The 22455-nt window shown below is 50.5% G+C and overlaps 1 protein-coding gene across 5 annotated transcripts in view; it reads right to left on the reverse strand.

The window, feature by feature from the left end:
* Positions 1 to 22455, reverse strand: part of LOC147640421 (uncharacterized) — a 53276-nt gene that overhangs the window by 2972 nt on the left and 27849 nt on the right. The window lies entirely within an intron of this gene.

Below are 22455 nucleotides of genomic sequence, written 5' to 3' on the forward strand. Positions count from 1 at the left end.
TTGGTCCAGTCCCGGTGATGCCCATCCACTCAGATAGCATGGGGCGGTCAAGTGATTGCGGCTACATCAATCCACCACTAGCAATCGTCTAGCTTCTGCAACCAACCTTATCTTATCCCCCACTGGTTTCATCAAGCCGGGCCATGTGACTTTACATACTAGATAATAGATGTTCTCAAGAGTGATTGTGCCTCTTCATTCTCTTGCAATAAATCAAGCAAATACACCAACCAGCAGTGGAGTGTGCTTGAGAGGGTAAAATAGCTCATAGTCAGAGCATTTTAGCTTTCTCTGGAAGGACAGAACACGACATCATCTTTGACGACCCTCAGGAGATGGGATGCGACCTAGCCATGGTGGATGAGCTCACAGTGAGAACAGTGGGCATGCTTGAATCAAAGGCAACCCCTTCCCGCATTAATCCGGTCATCCGTGTGCTCACTGACACCGCTGCTGAGTGGAGGAGCGAGATGCCCCAGGAGATGCCAGCCACCAATCTTATCTTTGAAACGCTTCTGCATAGGTGCATGTTACATTGGGAACCAAAGACCAACAGAAGAAAGAGGTTGGAGTTAAGAGCAAATCAGCATGGAGTAGAAATGTACAGGTTAGAGGTAGTTTTGGACCAGTTTTGGGCAGCCTAAGCTATGTGCAAACCAGCCTGTCCAAGTAGCCCAGGTTTGGGCACCTTTTTGACCTAATATAAACATGTTAATTGAATTTTATCATACTTATGGGCTGGCCAACTTGTAGCAGTTCCTAAGAAAGATACCCTATCTCCTCATTCCTCATCCTATTCCAAAATTCTGCTGATTTCTGTCCTCCCAGCTACAATTCTGCTGATTTATGTCCTCCGAGCTGTTCCTTGCTCTGTGTGTCAGCTGCAATTCGCTCCAAAAGAGGGAAGTCAAGAATAGATGGGAAGAATGGAGGTCTTGCATGCTTTCTCTTACAAGCGCAAAAGCTTTGATCATGTTTATGACCCCCAATTGAAGTGCGTTAATCACAATTAACAAAGTAAGGAAGAAGAAAAGCATGCTCACGACACCAAACTGGGTCCTGAATACCCACTGCAGAGTCCCCCACCCATATGTGTATTTTCTTTGTTGCTGATGATACAAAGTTGAAATACAATGTCATATTTGGGACTTCAGTTTCAGTGTTACCCTATGTGGACTGAAACGCTCTGATGCCTATGTTCACATATGAGGCTTTCCATGGTGAGAAACCCTATGTTGTTCGTTTGCGGGTATTTGGTTGTTCTTTAGAGTTGCATCGCCATCGCCAAGAACCCTGTGTTTCATGCTTGTACGAAACACATTGAGATTCAGTATCACTATGTTCGTGAACGGGTTCTTGCTGGGGATTTGCGTTTGGAGTATTGTCCTTCAGCAGAGAATGCAAATTTGTTCACCAAGCCGATTTCTCAAGCTTCCTTGGCTCCTCATCTTTGGCTTCTCGGAGTTTGTTCAGCATATGGTGCTGAGAGGGGGTGTTAGCATATTCATCCCCAGATTCTACCCATGTTTGGTGTCCCCTTTTGGTCCCTTTTATGGCCCTTGGTGGTGGGCTGGCTTTTTTTTTTTTTTTTTTCCGGAAAAAAGATCCTTCTATTAGTTAATGAGAAAACGCCATATGGCTACAAAGCTCACCTCGCAAGGAGGGATAAAACACAATGAACACCTGAGCTCCCCCCCGTGGCTGGCCGCTCTCTGGGGGGGGCTACCTAGTAATACATGAAGGAGGTGAGAAAAGCCAAACTGGCGGCCGATAGTGCCAAATGACATCCTCGTCCCTCGCGGTGAGGAAAGGGCCAGGCTGCCAAGTGCGGAGGAAAGCCTTGCGGCGCCCTCTCATGCGATCCGAGTCTCCCTGGAGTTTCCCCCAGTGTCCTCTCAAGGTGTGGATGATGTCCACCCAGAGGGCCTGTATGACCTCCGCCGGTGGAGTCGTCTGGTGGTCAATGGCCTCCCTGCATCGGGCTCTCCATATGTGCCAGGCCGTCATGCTGCTGATCAACTCCCATCTCTGCCCGACCCCCTCCTGAGAGGCTGCCGAGGAGAAGTCTGGCGTCGGAACCACCGCCATCGCCCTGTCAGAGACCTGGATGGTCACACTGCCAGGAGCGTCCTCATATCCAAGTGCAGGGCCGCTATCCGTGGCCCAAGCTACCGCACCCCATGTCACCAACATCTCCCCTGGAGAACCTGCAAAAACCATCCTGAGAGCGCGCTGCCAGACCTGCTGTGCCTGTGGGCAATCCCATAAGCAGTGCCGCTGTGACTCCTGTGCATGATCGCACCGAGGGCAGGACGCTGGGTGTCTACCAAAAGCAAGCCAAGCCCCCACAGCCAATCCTCTATGCGCTGTGAGCCAGAGAAAAAGTGTCACCTTCCGGGGACGGAAGTTGGCCCAAAGGCGCTGCCAGAAGTCCCTAAGAAAGGCAGGGGAGAGCCCCTGTCGCCGCCAATGCTCGGCCGCTGCCGGGGTGCTCTCTATCCTGTGTCTCTGAATCCGCCGCCCCAGCCTCGCTGTGTACTGAAAAAAGGGAATGGCAGGGCTGGTAGGGGCCGAGTAGGGATCTCGCCAAAACCACTCCCCTGGGTCCCACTGAAGGCGAACAAGAGGCTTGCTGTCCCAAGCCCAGAGTCTCCAAGAACAATCCTCCCCTATCGAGGCCGGTGAGGGGTCTACATACCACTGTCTCTGATGAAAGCCGACCACCCGAACCCTCTGAAGGATACAACCCTGGAACCCATCCAAATCTAGTCGTGACCTCTGAAGCTGGCCACCCTCTCCCACCTCGAAAGTGAGTGGGGCGACTCTCTCCGCTGTGCCGCAGACCGCTAGGAGGATCTCATGCCGAGTAAAGACACCCATCCACTGTGGAGGTGAAGGGTCCTGTACTGGGGTCCTCCACTCCCGGGGGATGGCCGCCTCAATATCCTGTCTCATCAACTCTCTGCCCCTCATCCCACTGAGTCTCCTCTCCTGAGCCTCTGGAGGCAGCTGCTGAAAACATATCCAATCGTCTAGGGACTGGGCTGGGCCGGAGCTCAACGGGCCCCACGACACGTGAGACCGCGAGCCAACCATATGGCCACTGGGGAGACGAATCAAGGGGTTCCAGATCAATGGTTGCCTCAGGCGCTCCTCATCGGTGCCCGGGGGAGTCTGGAAGAGTGCCGGCCTCAGATGCGCCCAGGCCCTCAGAAGGCTGGCTGCAAAACGCTCCTCGAAGCCAAGGCCCACTCCTTTGGAGCGCTGCTCCGTAAAGATCCACCTGATGCTGGGGTTCCAGGGGCCGCTAAGAGACGGAGTGCGGCTGAGCATCCTGGAAACAAGAAGCTCCTTCCACGGCTCAACACCTGGCAGGAGACCACGAACTACCAGCTTGCCAAGCAAAGCTCGGCTTTGGCAAATAGGATCTACAATGCCCAGGCCGCCTCTCTCCCTCGGCTGAGTGATCACAGCCCATGCCACCTTTGCCCTAGCGGGTCGCCCATCGCCTCCGGACCAAAGAAAGTTCCTGATGAGCCTCTGCACCTGGCCAATGCACGCCCGAGAGAAGGCCCAGCAGGAAGTGATGTACCACATGGTAGCGAGCAGAACCTGGTTGGCCACCACTACGCGGCCAGCCAGAGATAAACGAGCAGTACTCCAATACAGAAGCTTCTTCCGAATGCTCAGAAGAAGGGGGGCTATCTGCTGCTCCGGAGAAATATCAATGCCCACATAGCAGCCCAAATAACGCACTGTAGTGCCGGGGGGCAGCCACTGAAAACCATCAACTGGCCTCCAAGTCGGGGGGGGCATAGAACTGACCCACAGCCCACACGACTTGTGCCAGTTGATCAAAGCGCCCGAGGCTCTGCAAAACCTGTCCATGGCTGAGGCGAAGCGGCGGAGGTTCTCCTCACCTCCCTGAAGATAGACAGCAGTGTCATCCGCAAACTCCGAGTCTAGGAGCTCCTCCGAGGTGCGGATGGGAAGCTGGAGGCCCCTCAAACCTGTATCCTGTGCCGTCAAGAAGGTGCTCATGGCCTCCGCCACAAAAAGAAAAAGAAAGGGCGCCAAGGGGCACCCCTGCCGCACCGAGCGCGAAAGCTGGAACCTCTCTCCGCACACACCCTGTATCAGCACCTGGCTATGAGCCGAAGTGTAGAGTGCAGATACCCCACGGATCCACTGAGGGGGGAAGCCCATCCTCTCCATAGTGCCTTCCAAGAAGGCCCAGTCCACCCGATCATATGCCTTCTCGAAGTCGAGAAGGAGCACCGCCAAATCCTCCTGCCGAAATCTAGCCAAGGCCGTAGCCTCCCAGAAAGAGAAAATGTTATCCAGAATGCTCCGATCCTGGATGAAGCCTGTCTGCGTGGAGTGGATGATGTCCGGAAGGTGAGGCTGAAGCCGCCTGCTGATCGCCTTAGCTAGGACCTTGTAGGCCGTGCCTAGCAAGGTGATCGGTCTCCACTGTCTAATCTCCAGTCTGTCTCCGCCCTCTTTGGGGATCAAGTGAATCAACCCCTCTGCAATGCTATCCGGCATGACTCCCGTCTCCATAATCTCCTGGAATGCCAATCTGAAGCCCCTATGAAGGAGGCCCCAGTACCTCTGGAAGAAAGCCACTGAAAGACCGTCCTCTCCTGGGCATTTGCCCCGCGGTAATGCCTGAAGAGCCTCCTCCAGCTCCGTATCCGAGAAGGGGGAGAGAAGGGAGTGCTGTAGATGGGCCGGCACAACCGGTCTCGTGAAGCTCCAGACTGCCTCCCTAGCCTCTCTCACCCTGTCGTCTGCCGGCTCAGCAGAGAGAAGAACCCTGTAAAAATCTGTGGCTATCGCCCGCACCCTGGGGGGATCCACCACAACCTGGCCATCAGCCTGACGAAGCCGCCTGAGACCCTCTCGTCTGAAGCGAGGCCCAGTCGCCTCAAAGAAATCCCGAGTCACTCTATCTCCAGCCTGAGTCCAAAAAGAAGACCGAGCATGGAATCGGAACTCCACCCGCCTCTCCTCGATGGATCTGATCTCAGTGCGAGCTGTCTCCATCTGCTCAGAGATCCAAGGACTCAGAGGATCTCTCTCCTGGAGTCTCTGGAGGGACGCTAAACTCCTCCGTAGGCTCCTCTCCTGCTCCCTGAAGGCCTCCAGACGGTCCAAGGCAGCCAGTCTGAGCATCCGACTAATCTCCTGCAAGCCACTGGCAAGATCACTGGCTGCCGAGCCTCTCCTGAACTGTAGCTCCTGCCAGACCTGCTCAACTCTGAGTGCGATCTCAGGCTCCTCTATGAGACAATCAGGAATCCGGACGCTCTGGCCCCGCTCTCCTCTCGAAGGGTCCTCAATCTGGAGAAGCACTGGGAAGTGGTCTGAAAAGGAGGAGCCAGCAAGTATGCCCACAGTGCCGCCTCTATCACAGGCCCACTCATCAATGTAGAATCTGTCGATGCGGGAAAGGTTAACGCCTGTGGCTCGTCTATCCGAGCGCGAGAAAGATAGACTCCCCTGCAACCTGCCAAACTCCGGGAGAGTCCACGGATCCTGGCCTCTCACCTGTAGCACTAGCTCCTCCCAGGCAGCTAGCTCTGGCCCATGAATGGTCTCCTGGCTGCCCCCCATCCTATCCTCTGCGTCCTCCAGCATGTTGCAATCCCCTCCTAGGCACCAGTGGTCTGCCAAGGGGAGGGACTGCCTGATGGTGCTCCAGAACTCGGCTCTCCCGGACGCCCCGTTAGGGGCGTAGAAGTTGAGGAAGCCAATGCGGTCTTCCCCAACCCGAAGGATGACCCACTGCGCTCGACCCTGAACTAGAGTGCCAGAGTCCACAACCTCAGAAAGAAGCTGCTCGCTGACTGAGATGCATACTCCGCCCTGGTTCCCCTGGGGGCCATATGCCGGGGACCAAAAAGTGTGACTCCTGCCTGGCAAGATCTTCCCGCAGATGCGGGTACGCCCGGCAGAAAGGTGGTGCTCCTGGATGAAAAGAATATCTATGGGTCCTCCAACGAGAGCCCTCTGGATCTCCTGACGAAGTCTGCCCCGACCAATGTGGCAGCGATGTCCACCGAGACCCTGGATGTTCCATGAGAGGATCCTCATGGATGAGCTGAGGCAAGTGAAGAAGCCGCCACTGGCTCACCCCTCTCAGCCGGCCCGGATGATCTGCCCTCCACTCTAGGAGTCTTGGGCGCCGGCTTGGAGGGAGAATAATCACTGTCTGTCCGGGTGCGGAGTCTCTCCAGAAAGAGGGTGACCTGTGTCTGAGTCCAGCCCCACTCCGCCTTCGCCCTATCCAGAGCATAGGCGTGAGACCAATCCTCTGCATATAAGTACCTAAAGGAAGGCTGCACCCTCGGGGCGGCATGGAGGAGAATCAGTAGCACCGCCTCAACTGATGTGTGGACCGGATCCACCCGCCAATCTCCTATACCAAACAGGCTCATGCGGGCTGAGTGAAGTCGGGTCTGCAGTAGATCCGTGAGCCCCAGGTCGCTGAAGTGGTGAGAAAACTCCAGTATCTGGTCACGCAGAACTTCCTCTACAGAGCTGCAATCCCAGGCTGTGTCTGGGGCAACGCTGAGAGGAAAGGAGAAGGCCACCATGCTGCTCACCACTGAAGGAGAACGCGAGGGATGGCACACCACGCAAACTCGCAGGGGCGCGACCAGAGTCTCGAATGGGCCAGCATCCAGCTGGAGGCACCTGAAAAAACTGTAATCCACTGGTAGCCCCATCACTCGCGGGGGCCCCCCAGGGGAGGCTGGGGCGAACTCTGTGGCGGGTGAAGCGAGGATCGCCATCTCCACCGGCCCGGAGTGGCGGTGAAACAGCCGCTGGACTGAACTCTGGCCTACCCAGCTGCGCTGCCCCGGGGCAGTGGGTGGTCTGGCGAAGTATCCTGGAGAGGCTGAAGGAGGGATGGGGGCGCGCGGCGAGGAGGGGGGAGAGCGAGGGGAGGATGGAAAGGCATCTGCCAGAGGATAGGAGTCAGGGGGGGCCGCCGGGGGAGGAGGGAGGGGGGGGGCGGGGGGGGGAGGGGGGGAGGAGGGAAGAGTGCTCTCCGGGTGGGGGGGAGGAGAGCCGGGGGTCGCAGAGTGCGGCCGGGGATCCTCAGGGAACTGCTCCAAGGAGGGGGCGGGGCCCCCCGCGGGGGGAGGCGGGAGTGGGGTCTCCACGTGGGAGACTCCTCCATCGGCCTCAGCAACGGGCACTGAGACTGAATCCTCGTCCATCGGGGTGGGACCTACCGGCCGCCTATCCCTGACTGGAGCATAAATGCGGGTAGGTGCCTGTGGGCCAGCCGGAGTCGCCCGTCCACCATCCTGTCCGCCAGCCTGCGCTGCCTGCTGGCGTCTGCGACGGTCCCTGCGAGCCGGGCGTTTCCGCCGGCGAACCTCCTGCCAGCCTCCAGCCTCCTGAGTCTGTGCGGCGTCCTCCGCCGGAGCCTGCTCGTCCGATGGTGGCGCCTGCTGTGACGAGCCAGAGATGTCCGGTCTCGGAGGTGGATGGCCACCTCTCGGGTCTCCCGCAGGGGGTCCAGAGGCAGCAAAGCGTGAAGGATTAGCCCCCTTGCGGGGACAGGAGCGTGCGAGATGGCCCATCTCCCGGCATATGAAGCACTGACCGGGGAGGCCCGAATACTCCACGCGCTGAATCAGATGTCCTCCAGAAAGACAAGGGAGGAGGATCGTCTTCGGGAGGGACTCCGGTGACGAAACAACACCACGAATGGCCGGGAGTCCTGCTGCCCGAGCAACCACTGAAGCCGCGGTCTGTGGCACCTCCACCACCTGCCCGAAAGCCTTGCCTATGGCCGGCAGGAGGGGCAAGTACTCCCTTCGGAGACCTGGAAAGCAGACGGTGATGGGGAATCCAGTCGCGCCTGCCAGTGGATCAGACGATGGGTCGAAACCGTGTGTCCATCGCGCCAAGAACGCCCGAGAGGAGCGTAGGGCAATGGGGCTCCGAGCCAGCACCCTCTGAGCTGCTGGTGGGGACTCGAACTCCACCTGGTAGTAGCCGCGGCCTAAAAAATCCACGCTGACGATTCTGGCAGTCTCGCCGATGAGGCTACCCTGAAGTAGGTCGCGTAACTCTCTCCGCATTGGGCGGCTACCCACCACCTTGCAAACCAAGGAGGAGGCCTCCAAAGAAGAAACGGAGGACGCGAGAAGCTGCTGCTCTGCATCTGAGAAGTCTAGTCGAAGACCTGTATCGGTCGGGGCTGACGGAGAGGCTGCCATGGAGTCCTCCTAGGGGAAAAAGACCAGGTACTGGCTGAATCGACGAGACGAACCCAAGAAAGACCACGCCACTCCGCTGAAGACGCCGAAAAAAACAAAAAAAAGGGGGGGGGGATGGGGGGGGCTAAGGCAGGGAGAAAGGGAGAGGCAGGGACGGGGGGCGGAGAAGCCGACGACGCAAGGAGGGGGGGGAAAGGAGGTGGAAAAAGGCGGGCGGGGGGGAGGGAGAGAGGCGGAGGAAGAAAGATGGCGAGGGGGGGGCTGCGCAGAGAAGGCGAGAAAAAGGGGGGGGAAGTGGAGGGCGGCGCGGAAGAGGAAGGCCGGGGGCGGAAGGGTCTGGCTCAGGCGGGGGGCAGAGGGGGGCAGGCGGGATGAAGGCGGAGGGGAGGAAGGGCTGCGGGGACAGGCGGGTGAAGGAGGAGGGGGAGGAGGCGGCGGCGACTGCGAAGGGGGAGGCGCAGGGGGCAGCGGGCTACACGCGCTCAATTCCTAGAACTCAAAAACCTTACTCATCTACGTATCCCTCTAGTTGAGTCGTGTGTGGTGGTGGGCTGGCTACCCCTATTTTCCTAGTATTTTGCAAGGTTGGGTGACTTTTCTCCAGTCGGCCAGGCTCTGGTTTGTCCAGTCGGCGAGTTGCTTTGCTCCAGTCGGCGAGCCCTCATGACCTATTTATAGGTGGGCTTGCCTCCTCACTTTTTCATGGCTTAGTCATCTTTTGTATCCCTCACTGATAAGACTAGTTTGTCTCTTGCTCGGGATTGCTTTCATTGCAGTATATTCAGCATTTTTAATTCATCTCTCTCTTGCACTTCTCAGATCAGTACACTCTAGTGCTTATCTTGCTTCCGCTTTGTGCACTCTTTCAGTGATTTGGTTGCAAAGATTATTGGGAGAACTTGGCTTTCCTCCTACTAGATCTACTCTTCTTTGGTGTGATAATCAGAGTTGCATTGCCATCCCCAAGAACCCTGTGTTTCATGCTCGTACAAAACACATTGAGATTCAGTATCACTATGTTCGTGAACGGGTTCTTGCTGGAGATTTGCGTTTGGAGTATTGTCCTTCAGCAGAGAATGCAACAAATTTGTTCACCAAGCCGGTGTCTCAAGCTTCCTTGGCTTCTCATCTTCGACTTCTCAGAGTTTGTTCAGCATCTGGTGCTGAGAGGGGGTGTTAGCATATTCATCCCTATATTTTGCCCATGTATTGTGCCCGTATTTGATCCCTTTTATGGCCCTTTGTTGTGGGTTGGCCACCCTTATTTTCTCTTGTTTTTTCCTCATTTTTTGGTATTTTTCCAACCGGCCAGGTTATTTGTCCAGTCAGCTAGGCCTGTTGCTCTAGTCGGCCAGCCCCATATGACCTATATATAGGCGGGCTGGCCTCTCACCTTTTGTATCCTTCACTTATGAGACTATATTCAGCTTATTAGCTTCATATCTCTCTCTCTCTCTCTCTCTCTCTCTCTCTCTCTCTCTCTCTCGCACATCTCAAATCAGCACACTCTAGTGCTCATCTTGCTTCCACTCTATGCACTCTTACAAGTTTCACATTCAAGGAGCCTGTGGCAACAGATTCCCCTTTCCCGCACGGTCCAACAAGGCTGTCCTCTGGCACCTTACCTTTTCCTATCCGTCGTCGAGATGAGCAGTTTTCTCTCAGCTCAGGAGACTGGGCTCCAGGGATTGCGTCCCCCCTTCGTACTGCACACCTAGTTGGTGTACAGGTGACATGGCATTCTTAGCATTCATGAGCATTTAGCATAGCATTCCCAGCATCAAGTTCACATATAAAAGGCCAAACACATCATTCAATCCAAGGACTTCCATCGCGAAGACTTCCGCTGTCATCGACTCTACTTGCTATTGGTAAGCTTTTATGCTTAAATATGGGAGCAAGTACAGGAGGAAGGAACCGGATTACAAGATCACATACCCTGTGTAGTGTTCTCTTGTTCTACGTGCTCTCTTGCAGATTGTTGCTACAATGTGTTGGTGGAACAATAGAGAGCAGATGGTAGGGAACATGGGCACTTGAGAGGGTAGTGTGGATTGCAAGTCTACATCGACAACCACTTGTTTGCAATATTGTATTCATATGCATTGGTATGGAAATCTGGTCAGAAATGCCCATGACACTATGTACTTGATCCTCCCAAGATCAATATACTTTATTTGAGGGAGGGGTCGGCCGTTCCGGCTCATTGTGTGTCTCTTGTCAATTCAACAAATTACTTCTTGCATTTGAGCAAGTGTCCATCAAATCTTAGTGTATTTAAGTGTATTGATTAGCATTGTGTTCAACCAAAATACACAACTCTTGCAGTCTACCACCATGTAGTACATTACTTCTGTTGGTCCTTCTCCTGAGCATGTATTGGTCAGGTACAGTAGTTCCGGAACTTTTTAAGGGCCCGCAGTGACGGGAGGCCTGCTAGGGCCAAGGTGGCATGGAGAGTGATCATGCAGCCATGACGTAGAGGAGGCCTGGCCCTGCTATTCAAAGTCGCGCCTTGCTGGGCAAGCTGATTGTTCCCGATGGTGAGCCTTGGAAGGACTTCCTCTTGGCCCGAATTTCAGCCTGCACCCGGAGTCTAGAGGGCCCTTGGCCGCAGAGTACCAAGTGGATCTTCACAAAGATGTAGGCCCGCGAACTTAGCCCAGCTTTTGAGGACACATTTGCAACCAGTTTACTCCGAGCTTGGGAGCACCTCAAGCCAGCCCTCAGGCAACTAGCTCTAATAGCCTCAGAGGAGCATCTTTGGCAACCATTGATTTGGAACCCTTGATCTGCTTACCTAGTGGCCATATGTTGGGGGCCGACCTCATGTATCATGGGGTGCGTTGAGCATAGAACCAACCAAGTCCCTTGGAGATTGGCTTATACACAGGCAGTTACCCAACTGGCAAGGACGGGGTAGAGACAAGCTCAGCATCGACATTGACTCTGCTATTCCTCAGGAGTGGTTGGCACCTATCCCAAACCCGACCCCCTGCAGTGGCTAGGCGTGTTTACTAGGCATGATATTCTATTGGCAGTCCATGGTGCGGATGAGAGCAGAGACTTGCTCATTTTTTCTATTGGTCCCCATGGCAATTTAGAGAGATCTGAGCTTCCCTTGGAGGATTTCAGTGGCTGCACCTTACAACGGGTGAGAGTGATCGGATTTCAGGCATGTGAGTGACACATAGACCCCCCGCCGACCAAGGTGACCGGGGAGAGATTCTGGTGGCTATGGGTATGGGAGAGCCGATCTCTAATGCGCCTACAATGCGACCCGGGAGAGTGGACTTGGCATGATCTTGCTGATTGAGAGGAGACTCTTGATGCCTCCTTTTTTGCATACATAGCGTAGCTAGGCCGCAGGATTCAGATGCCGAAGATTGACGACACCCCGACAGCAACAGTACATTGGCAGCAATCACAGGGCCTCTCCCAGTGTTTCCTCTCAGATTTTTGGAAGAGGCTCTGGGACAATTAAGGTCGACCAGCAGCTTGGCCGCGATGCAGCCACCCTCATGAGTCTCAACGACATTGTCTTTGGGATTGCCCGAAGGTTCTCCGCATCTTCATGATGGACAGAGCCTCGACCCGGATCATACATGGGGCATTGTCACTTGGGCCACAGAGGCTGAGGTTGTCAAGGCTTACGAGGAGGGTGGTGGGGGGATAGCCCTTCAGGTCTCTTACCTCCGCATTTTAGCACTACCAGTCACAAGCCCATCTACTGACCACTGGAGACCAGGCTCATACCAGAGATGGGAGATTTGGAATAGCATTGCAACTTGGTACATATGGCGAGCTAGATGCAGCGAAGCCATCGAGAGTATCCATACTCCGCCTACGGAGTCCATCAAGAGCATTTGGCTCGACATCATCCATACCTGTGGAGGAAGTTGCAGAGTGGCTCTAACCGCATGCAAAAGGAGCAGGAAGCTTTCTTAAGGCTATGGCGGCCTGGCCCTTTTCTTACTGATAGAGGTGGTGATCCCACTTGGCATTACAGACCACCTGTGTGATTTTTACACCCCTCTCCCTATATGAGATAGCTTTCTCCTCATAGAGCGGCCAGCCGGAGGGAAAGTGCATCTTTCTCCACCTTTTGATTATTTGATCTCCGCCCTGTACACGAGGCGAGTTTGTATCTAGCCCTTCGTGGCTGGTTTTTTTTTCATTAACTAATAGAAGGATCTTTTCCCCAGAAAAAAAGAAGAAGCATGTTGCTTGTTGCACAATGTGTGTGTGTTTGTAACAAGGCTCAAGAAATGATGCCAAATTCTACTGAAGGCTTCTCTCAGACAACATTGCATTCTAGTCCTCTGTCACCTTGATGGCATATGGTGGCCATGACTACTCGGGCATTGGATATGGTGGTGGATGTGTGAAAATATACCTGAAACATGTAACTTGGTTGAACACAATGCTAATCAATACACTTAAATACACTAAGATTTGAAGGACACTTGCTCAAATACAAGAAGTAAATTGCTGAATTGACAAGAGGCACACAATGAGCCGGAACGGCCGACCCCTCCCTTGAGTAAATTGTATTACTATTGGAGAAATTCAATACACAGCTTCACGGGCATCCATTGCCAAATCCTCCATGCCAATGCATATGAAATTCAGCATTTAGAAAACAATGGTATGTCGATGTAGATCACCAAGGAGCTGCCTTGATGCCCGGCCCGACTTCAGTGCCCATATTCTCTACCATTGGCTCTATGTTCTACCAAGCAAGGTAGCAACATCTTCAAGAGCACATAGGACAAGAGAAATACTACACAGGGCGGCTAAACAAGGAGTCCTGCCCTTCTACTGAGTAAGTAATGACAACACATTGTCCAATTAGCTTACCAGTCTTCATAGAAGTTGTTGCAAGCGGAAGCCTTCGCGTTGGAAGCTTTAGAAGTGTTGATATCTTCGATTTGCCGCAATCCTTCGCGACAAAAGTCTTCAAGAGGATGAAGGGAACCTTGGGAAAGCTTCCCCTATGGTTCAACTTGAGAAAGGAAGGCTGAAATTAGGGTTTTCAGCAAAAAGACCAGAAATTACAGCAAAAATGAGAGCTGTTTTGCTGAATTTCAGTCATTGGGAGTGAGTAGGAGAGTGATTAGCACTTGGAAACACTCTTGGAAGCTTGGAAAACACCCTAGCAAGTTGGGTATGGCTATGGAGAGCTTGGAAATGGAGAGAAATGGTGGAAAAACAGAGTTTTCAGCCTCCAAAAATCCTCATGAAGAGAAAACACGAATTTCTCTTAATAAGTAAGTGAATTGGGGTCCAATCAGGTGAAGGGACATGGGGAGATGCCCATTTATGAGTAAAAAGGGAGGATCAGGTCCTGGACATTGAGTCTTGTCCGCCTCGGGACTTCAGTGAGTGTGAACTTGGAAGTGGTCATAATTTATAAGTGACTTTTGGGCGCCCAAACTTTAATGAAGTGGGAACGCACTCACTTATAAATATTGGCTAAGTCCTAAGGGCTATTTGAACCTAGATTGGGTAATACTTACCACCTGTTCGCATGCCACACAACCATGTCAGCAGACAGTTTCACACGCACGGTTCACGAGCGGGCGTCCCCTAGCCCGGAACTACACATAGGTCATGCAGGCATGAAAACAGCATGCAATTTCATTTGCAGGCAAGCACATAAAGATGCTATGCAATGTAGCATTGGCATGAGCAATTTCCGTTCATGAAACCATATAAGACCAGGCGTTTCCAGGCAAGTATACGCAATACCAGACCCAGTGGAAAGCCAATCCTCCAGGCGTTTCCGGGCATGTACACAAAGGCACAAGTCCCAGCGGAAAGCCAAGTCCTCCAGGCGTTTCCGGGCATGTACACAAAGGCACAAGTCCCAGCGGAAAGCCAAGTCCTCCAGATATTCCGGGCATGATAACATCAAATCCCAGCGGAATATCATATCCAACTATACAGCATGACACGTGTCAATCACCTGCATAGGCATATTCCATAAGCCATGGACACCAATTCAATATGTACATAGTGTGAAAGCAAGAGTGAACCATTTGGGTGGCCAAATGGTGACATTCCCCCCCCCGCTTCTAAACAGTTGTCCGCAACTGAAATGCATCCACATATGTCTGAAGCACATGCGGGCAATCTTTGAAGAACTCTTCATCTACCCATTTAGCATCAATGGGAAGATAGTTCTTAAACTTCACAAGGTAACGCCTCACAACTTTGCCTGCAGCAAGCTTGCGTTCCTTGTGATACACAATCTACTCTGGCTGCAAGATCTCCTCAAGCTCATCCACTTCTGGTGGATCCTCAATGACCATTTCACTGGGCTCCGGCCCTACATACTTGCGAAGGAGACTCACATGAAAAGCATTGTGTATGTGCCAATGACTAGGTAATGCCAATCTGAAAGCCACTTCATTGATCTTCTCGATCACTTGAAAAGGTCCATAGTACCTAGTTGCAAGCTTAGGATATGCACCCTCTTTGCCAGGCCTCTTTGCAAGTCTTGCTTTCTCAAATTTCAGCAATACCCAATCATTCTCTTTAACATCCAATTGCCTTCTATGCTTGTCGGCAGCCTTTTTATGCTTGTCTTGTGACCTTGCAATGGCTGTCCGCACCTGAGCAAAAGCAATATCCAAGTCTCTTACATACTCATCAGCTGCAAATATCTCATCCTTTGTGCGAAGGATGGGTGGCAAAACCACCTTACCATAAACAATCTCAAACGGGGCCTTTCCCGTAGATGCATGCACCGTGTTGTTGTATGCAAATTCCACAAGCGGTAAGTACTTCTCCCAAGAAGACTTCTGATCCGCCACATAACATTTCAAGAGATCCAACACGGCTGAATTTGCAGCCTCACTTTGCCCATCCGTTTGAGGGTGATAAGCTGATGAGAAGTCCAATTTGGTACCCATATTATCAAATAAGGCCCGCCAAAAGAGACTTGTAGTCCTGGGATCTCTATCCCCCACAATGGACTTCGGCATTCCATGATGTTTGAACACTTGTGCAAGATATATTTTAACCATATGCTCAGCTTTGATGGTCTTTTTGACCGGCAAGAAATGAGCTTGCTTGCTAAACCTGTCCACAATTGTCCAAATTGCATCATTACCCTGTTGGGTACGTGGGTTGTCTTGTGACCTTGCAATGGCTGTCCGCACCTGAGCAAAAGCAATATCCAAGTCTCTTACATACTCATCAGCTGCAAATATCTCATCCTTTGTGTGAAGGATGGGTGGCAAAACCACCTTACCATAAACAATCTCAAACGGGGCCTTTCCCGTAGATGCATGCAACGTGTTGTTGTATGCAAATTCCACAAGCGGTAAGTACTTCTCCCAAGAAGACTTCTGATCCGCCACATAACATTTCAAGAGATCCAACACGGCTGAATTTGCAGCCTCACTTTGCCCATCCGTTTGAGGGTGATAAGCTGATGAGAAGTCCAATTTGGTACCCATATTATCAAATAAGGCCCGCCAAAAGAGACTTGTAGTCCTGGGATCTCTATCCCCCACAATGGACTTCGGCATTCCATGATGTTTGAACACTTGTGCAAGATATATTTTAACCATATGCTCAGCTTTGATGGTCTTTTTGACCGGCAAGAAATGAGCTTGCTTGCTAAACCTGTCCACAATTGTCCAAATTGCATCATTACCCTGTTGGGTACGTGGCAAGTCCATAATGAAATCCATTGTAATACTTTCCCATGGCTGCGTGGGAATAGGCAATGGCTGAAGCAAACCTGGTGCCTTTTGCCTATCAAATTTGACCTTTTGACAGGTGATACATGCACGTACATGTGCCTCTATGTCCTTCCGCATACCTGGCCAAAAGAAATACCGCTCAATCATGTGCGTAGTAGGCATTATGCCTCTATGACCAGCATATGGAGGAGCATGGCACTCATCCAAAACCTTTTGCCTCATGTCAGACACCACACATAGGCAATTATCTTTCATGAGATAACCCTCTTTGATCACATATGAGGCATGTGCATGACCAGCCATCAAATCAGCCCAAATAGTGGCAAAATCAGCATCCGTATGATACAAATCACGCATGGTAGACAAGTCCCCATGAGAGGCAACCGAGATAGCTGCTACATACGGCTTTCGTGACAATGCATCGGCCACTACATTCTTCTTTCCCGGGGTGTGCAAGATCTGAAAATGAAACATAGAGAGGAAGTTGGCCATCCTCATATGCTTCTCTGACAATTTAGTTTGAGTAAGAAAATATCTCAAACTCTGGTGATCTGTCTTCACAGTGAAATCAGCCCCAAGAAGGTAATGTTTCCATATAGTAAGTGCATGAATTACAGCCAAGAGCTCTTTCTCATAAATGCCAAGAGATAGCTCTGCATCATGCAATCTACGACTCTCATAAGCCACGGCATGTCCCTCTTGATTAAGGACAGCCCCTATGCAATTTCCAGATGCATCACATTCCACACAAAAAGGCTTTTGCAAATCTGGAACGATCAACACTGGACCATGAGTAGTTGCATCTTTCAATTTGAGGAATGCATCTCTCTCTACATTAGTCCATTTGAACACGGCCTTCTTCTTTGTCAAATCATGCAAAGGAGAAGCAATCCATGCAAAGTGCCGAATGAACCTGCGGTAGTAAGAGCATAATCCAAGAAAACTGCGGATCTCATGCACCGAACTCAATTCGGGCCAATTCCGAATTGCATCAATCTTTGCAGGATCCATTCGCACTCCATCTTTGGACACAATATGCCCAAGATAATGTATCTCTGACAAGAAGAACTCACTCTTCTTTGCATTTATGAAGAGTTTATGCTTATGGAGCTCTTCAAAAACAATAGCCAAATGAGCTTTATGCTCTTCTTCGATCTTCGAGAAGACTAGTATTTCATCAAAGAAGACACCTGTAAATTTCCTGTACCCACGGAATATGCGATCCATCATTCTATTGAATGTAGCCGGGGCATTTGTAAGACCAAAAGGCATAACAAGATTCTCATAAAGCCCAAATGCTGTCCTGAAAGCAATTTTGTGTACATCCTGAGGCACTACACGCACTTGATGATATCCACTCTTGAGATCAATTCGGCTAAAGCATGCCGATCCATCCAACTTGTCAAGGATGTCGTCTATGCGTGGAATCGGAAACCGATTCTTGATGGTAAGCTTATTCAAAGCTCTATAATCCACACACATACGAAAGGATCCATCCTTCTTTTGAACCAAGAGGACGGGTGAACAATATGGAGAAGAGCTTGGCTGAACCAAACCCTTCTCAAGAAGCTCATTCACTTGCTTCATGATCTCCTCTTTTTGGGATGCACTTACACGATAGGCTGGCCTATTAGGTGGTGAGCTACCCGGCACAAGATCAATGCGATGATCTTCCGGTCGTACAGGTGGTAACTCATTTGGTAACTCATCAGCAAAACAATCATTGTGCTCTTGCAAAAATTTCAGCCTATCATTACTAAGAGTGTTTACATGTACATTATTTTTCTCAACATGATCTCGTACAAAAATCAAGTACGCAAAAACACTCTTTTTCATTACTTTCTTAATTTGTACATGAGATACAAGGGGAATGGTATCACCCTCTTCACCAGCATCAATTACATGTTCTCGGCCTTTATGTATGAAGGTGATCCTGTTAGTCTTGTAAGCCTTGCACGGATCAATACGTGTATGCCAAGGCTTTCCAAGCAATACATCACAGCCATTCAAAGGCGCCACAAGAAAATCCTCATGATCCACATAGCCTTGAATGTGTATGCGCAACTTGCCAAAAATAGGCATGACCTGCACTTCTCTACCAACAAAGGCAACCCCTGCTTCAATTTGAGGACCCATGTCCTCCACTTCAATACCCAAAGCAGCTCCCATCTGAGTGGATATAAAATTCTCCGATGCACAATCATCAAACATGAACAAAGCAGGTTGATCTTTGAGCTGTCCCCAAGCTTTACATACAACCCTATCTTTGCTATCATGTGAAGTGTTGCCCTGCACATCCGGAACTATATGCACATTAGGCTTCGGTACATTAGCATTTTCAGCTTTGTTCTTCTTATTTGGGCATGCTCTTGCCATGTGCTCAGTGCTGCCACAAGTAAAGCATTTGCCTTCACGCATATATTGCTCCTTCTTCTCAGCACTAAGACCAAAGTTTGCCGGCTTATAAGGGCGCTTGTTAGCAAACTTATTTTCAGCTTTTGGACCTGATTTGGCTTGTTTTTGGTCCCTTTTAGGTGGCTGTCCATCATTTTACAGGTTTTGGACAGCCCTCTCTTTGCCTTGAAATGAGAGTTTAGCCTTATTGGATCGACTCAATTTGAGTTCCAATTGCTCGGTGGCGGTAGCGGCTGCGATTAATTGGTGTAAGGTATGACCAGGATACATTTGTAATCCCGCTTTGTACACGGGTTGCAATCCCGATTGAAACCTTCTCTTCCTTTCCGCCTCGGTGACATGCATAAATGGAGACACCTCCAAAAGCACTTTCCAAAACTTTTGTACATATGCATTTACCGATTCCCCCTCATTTTGCTTTACCCAATCCCACTTCATTGTTATCTCATTCAATGCATTGGGAGGCAAGAATTGAGCATAGAACCTCTCCTTGAACTCTTTCCATGATCTAACAGGATTCGGTGAGAGCTTCTCCGTGAGCCACCAATGGGCAGCAGTGCCTTTCATGAACATGCTTACATGCCGGATCATGGATTTCTGAGTGAAATCCTCATCACTGAAAGCAATATCAAACTGGGCAATAAAAGCAAGTGCCTTTGATGCATCATATTCTCCATGATATGTGTCAAACTTCACAGATTTGTCTCCGGCTTTGAAGTCACGAGACTTTGATGCATGTGTGTGCATCTCAACATGTTTTCCCCCATGTTTGTCCATTGGGACAGTCCCTGTAATTGGCATCATTTTTGGACCAAAAGGTGATGCATAAGGCATAGATACATGTGCCCTGTAAGCATGAGGCATGGCTGGCCCCTCAACATGCATTGATACATTTTCAGCCATAGCTTCTCCCTCACGAGCACACTCGAAGGCATGAGTGGCATGAGAGATACGCGGAATACCTGCACCAACAAAAAATTGCAGCCCATGTTGCATGTGTTGTGCATGTACATTTTCAGCCGGCAATGGCATTTGACATACATTTTGACCACTGCCATAAACATTGTATCCTTCACGGGCTACATGAGATATTCCTGCATGGCGTGAAGTCACTGATTGTTCCTCTCCCATAGCATGGAGATTCATCCTCTTAGACATAACTTCTTGTTCGGGCACTTGTGGGGATTCCAAGACATGTGGGATGGTTGCCTTTTCTGCATAGGCATCCTCGGTACGAGCCAAGTATGGACGTGCTGCATCCCTCGGTTGCATGTGCAACTCTTGAGCAATCATTGCCATTGCATGATCCATATAAGATTCAGCTTTCTTGGCCTTCAAACGATCATGTACCAATGGATCCTCGCGGCGATAGAGATTCAATTCTTCTTGTTGTGCATAGAGAAGAGCCTGCATACGAGTAAGTTCAGCTCTCAAGACTATGGACTCTTCTTCTTGCATCTTCTCTTTGCCACGAGACGGCTGTCCCACATATTCATGTTCCCTATTGTGCACCACATGAGTTTGCTCATCCTGTAAAGCATTGGAGGCATGCATTTCATTGTCCCTGCCACTTGTATTAGCATCTCCAACATTCATTGTATGGCTGTCCATAATGTTCTAAGTGTAGAGATAGCTAGTGTTCACGGTGATCGTCTCTCACGATAGAAGTGAAAGAGAACCGTATGCTCTGATACCAATGTAACTTGGTTGAACACAATGCTAATCAATACACTTAAATACACTAAGATTTGAAGGACACTTGCTCAAATACAAGAAGTAAATTGCTGAATTGACAAGAGGCACACAATGAGCCGGAACGGCCGACCCCTCCCTTGAGTAAATTGTATTACTATTGGAGAAATTCAATACATAGCTTCACGGGCATCCATTGCCAAATCCTCCATGCCAATGCATATGAAATTCAACATTTAGAAAACAATGGTATGTCGATGTAGATCACCAAGGAGCTGCCTTGATGCCCGGCCCGACTTCAGTGCCCATATTCTCTACCATTGGCTCTATGTTCTACCAAGCAAGGTAGCAACATCTTCAAGAGCACATAGGACAAGAGAAATACTACACAGGGCGGCTAAACAAGGAGTCCTGCCCTTCTACTGAGTAAGTAATGACAACACATTGTCCAATTAGCTTACCAGTCTTCATAGAAGTTGTTGCAAGCGGAAGCCTTCGCGTTGGAAGCTTTAGAAGTGTTGATATCTTCGATTTGCCTCAATCCTTCGCGACAAAAGTCTTCAAGAGGATGAAGGGAACCTTGGGAAAGCTTCCCCTATGGTTCAACTTGAGAAAGGAAGGCTGAAATTAGGGTTTTCAGCAAAAAGACCAGAAATTACAGCAAAAATGAGAGCTGTTTTGCTGAATTTCAGTCATTGGGAGTGAGTAGGAGAGTGATTAGCACTTGGAAACACTCTTGGAAGCTTGGAAAACACCCTAGCAAGTTGGGTATGGCTATGGAGAGCTTGGAAATGGAGAGAAATGGTGGAAAAACAGAGTTTTCAGCCTCCAAAAATCCTCATGAAGAGAAAACACGAATTTCTCTTAATAAGTAAGTGAATTGGGGTCCAATCAGGTGAAGGGACATGGGGAGATGCCCATTTATGAGTAAAAAGGGAGGATCAGGTCCTGGACATTGAGTCTTGTCCGCCTCGGGACTTCAGTGAGTGTGAACTTGGAAGTGGTCATAATTTATAAGTGACTTTTGGGCGCCCAAACTTTAATGAAGTGGGAACGCACTCACTTATAAATATTGGCTAAGTCCTAAGGGCTATTTGAGCCTAGATTGGGTAATACTTACCACCTGTTCGCATGCCACACAACCATGTCAGCAGACAGTTTCACACGCACGGTTCACGGGCGGGCGTCCCCTAGCCCGGAACTACACATAGGTCATGCAGGCATGAAAACAGCATGCAATTTCATTTGCAGGCAAGCACATAAAGATGCTATGCAATGTAGCATTGGCATGAGCAATTTCCGTTCATGAAACCATATAAGACCAGGCGTTTCCAGGTAAGTATACGCAATACCAGACCCAGTGGAAAGCCAATCCTCCAGGCGTTTCCGGGCATGTACACAAAGGCACAAGTCCCAGCGGAAAGCCAAGTCCTCCAGGCGTTTCCGGGCATGTACACAAAGGCACAAGTCCCAGCGGAAAGCCAAGTCCTCCAGATATTCCGGGCATGATAACATCAAGTCCTAGCGGAATATCATATCCAACTATACAGCATGACACGTGTCAATCACCTGCATAGGCATATTCCATAAGCCATGGACACCAATCCAATATGTACATAGTGTGAAAGCAAGAGTGAACCATTTGGGTGGCCAAATGGTGACATTCATGCAGCCCAAAAAGGGCCAACTTCTTTGTTCAGCCGACTTCTATGCTGGCCACTTCAATTCTCATATAAATATGAGACCATTCGCTAGTTCTCACAGGACCAACCCACGTAAACCAGGCGCATCTGCGTTTTGCCTCACATCAGCGCTTCAACGTTTGTGCCTGGGTCGCCTCACAACTACATCGCTATCTCCTGCAGTTAATACACAGGTCGCCTACAGCCGGCTGGTTCGCTGCATCACCTACAGCCAGCTCGTTCGCAGCATCTCCTACAGCCAGCCCATACACTGCATCGCCTACAGCCAGTTCGCACGCTGCATCGCCTACAGCCAGTTTATGGGCAGCGTTAATTGTTTTTTGTCTGGGCGCCTACATCAGCCTCTTCGCAACACCTTTGCCACTTACATCAAGTTCTCCTGGATCGTCAGGCTGACTTCGTCACCTTCATCACGGCAACTGCAGCGTTAACATCATCTACTGCTGCTGGACTACATCGCCTCACTTCATCGTATACATCAAGTGGTCTTCGGCGTTTGCTTCAGCACTTATATCGGCGTTTTCATCAGGGTCACTCCAGCTTTGTTAATCGCGGTTTATGGGACAGCAGTTCTTTCTGCTTATCCGGAGTCTCACATAGAGCTCCTGTATTGAACTTCATCTTTTATATTCACATCACCATTGCATACTGTGTGTTTTACTCTGATCTTTCATATATTTGGTCCTT

This window comes from Cibotium barometz, chromosome 3, assembly GCF_041138505.1.
Source record: "Cibotium barometz isolate CiBa-2024 chromosome 3, ASM4113850v1, whole genome shotgun sequence".
Classification (NCBI taxonomy): Eukaryota; Viridiplantae; Streptophyta; class Polypodiopsida; order Cyatheales; family Cibotiaceae; genus Cibotium; species Cibotium barometz.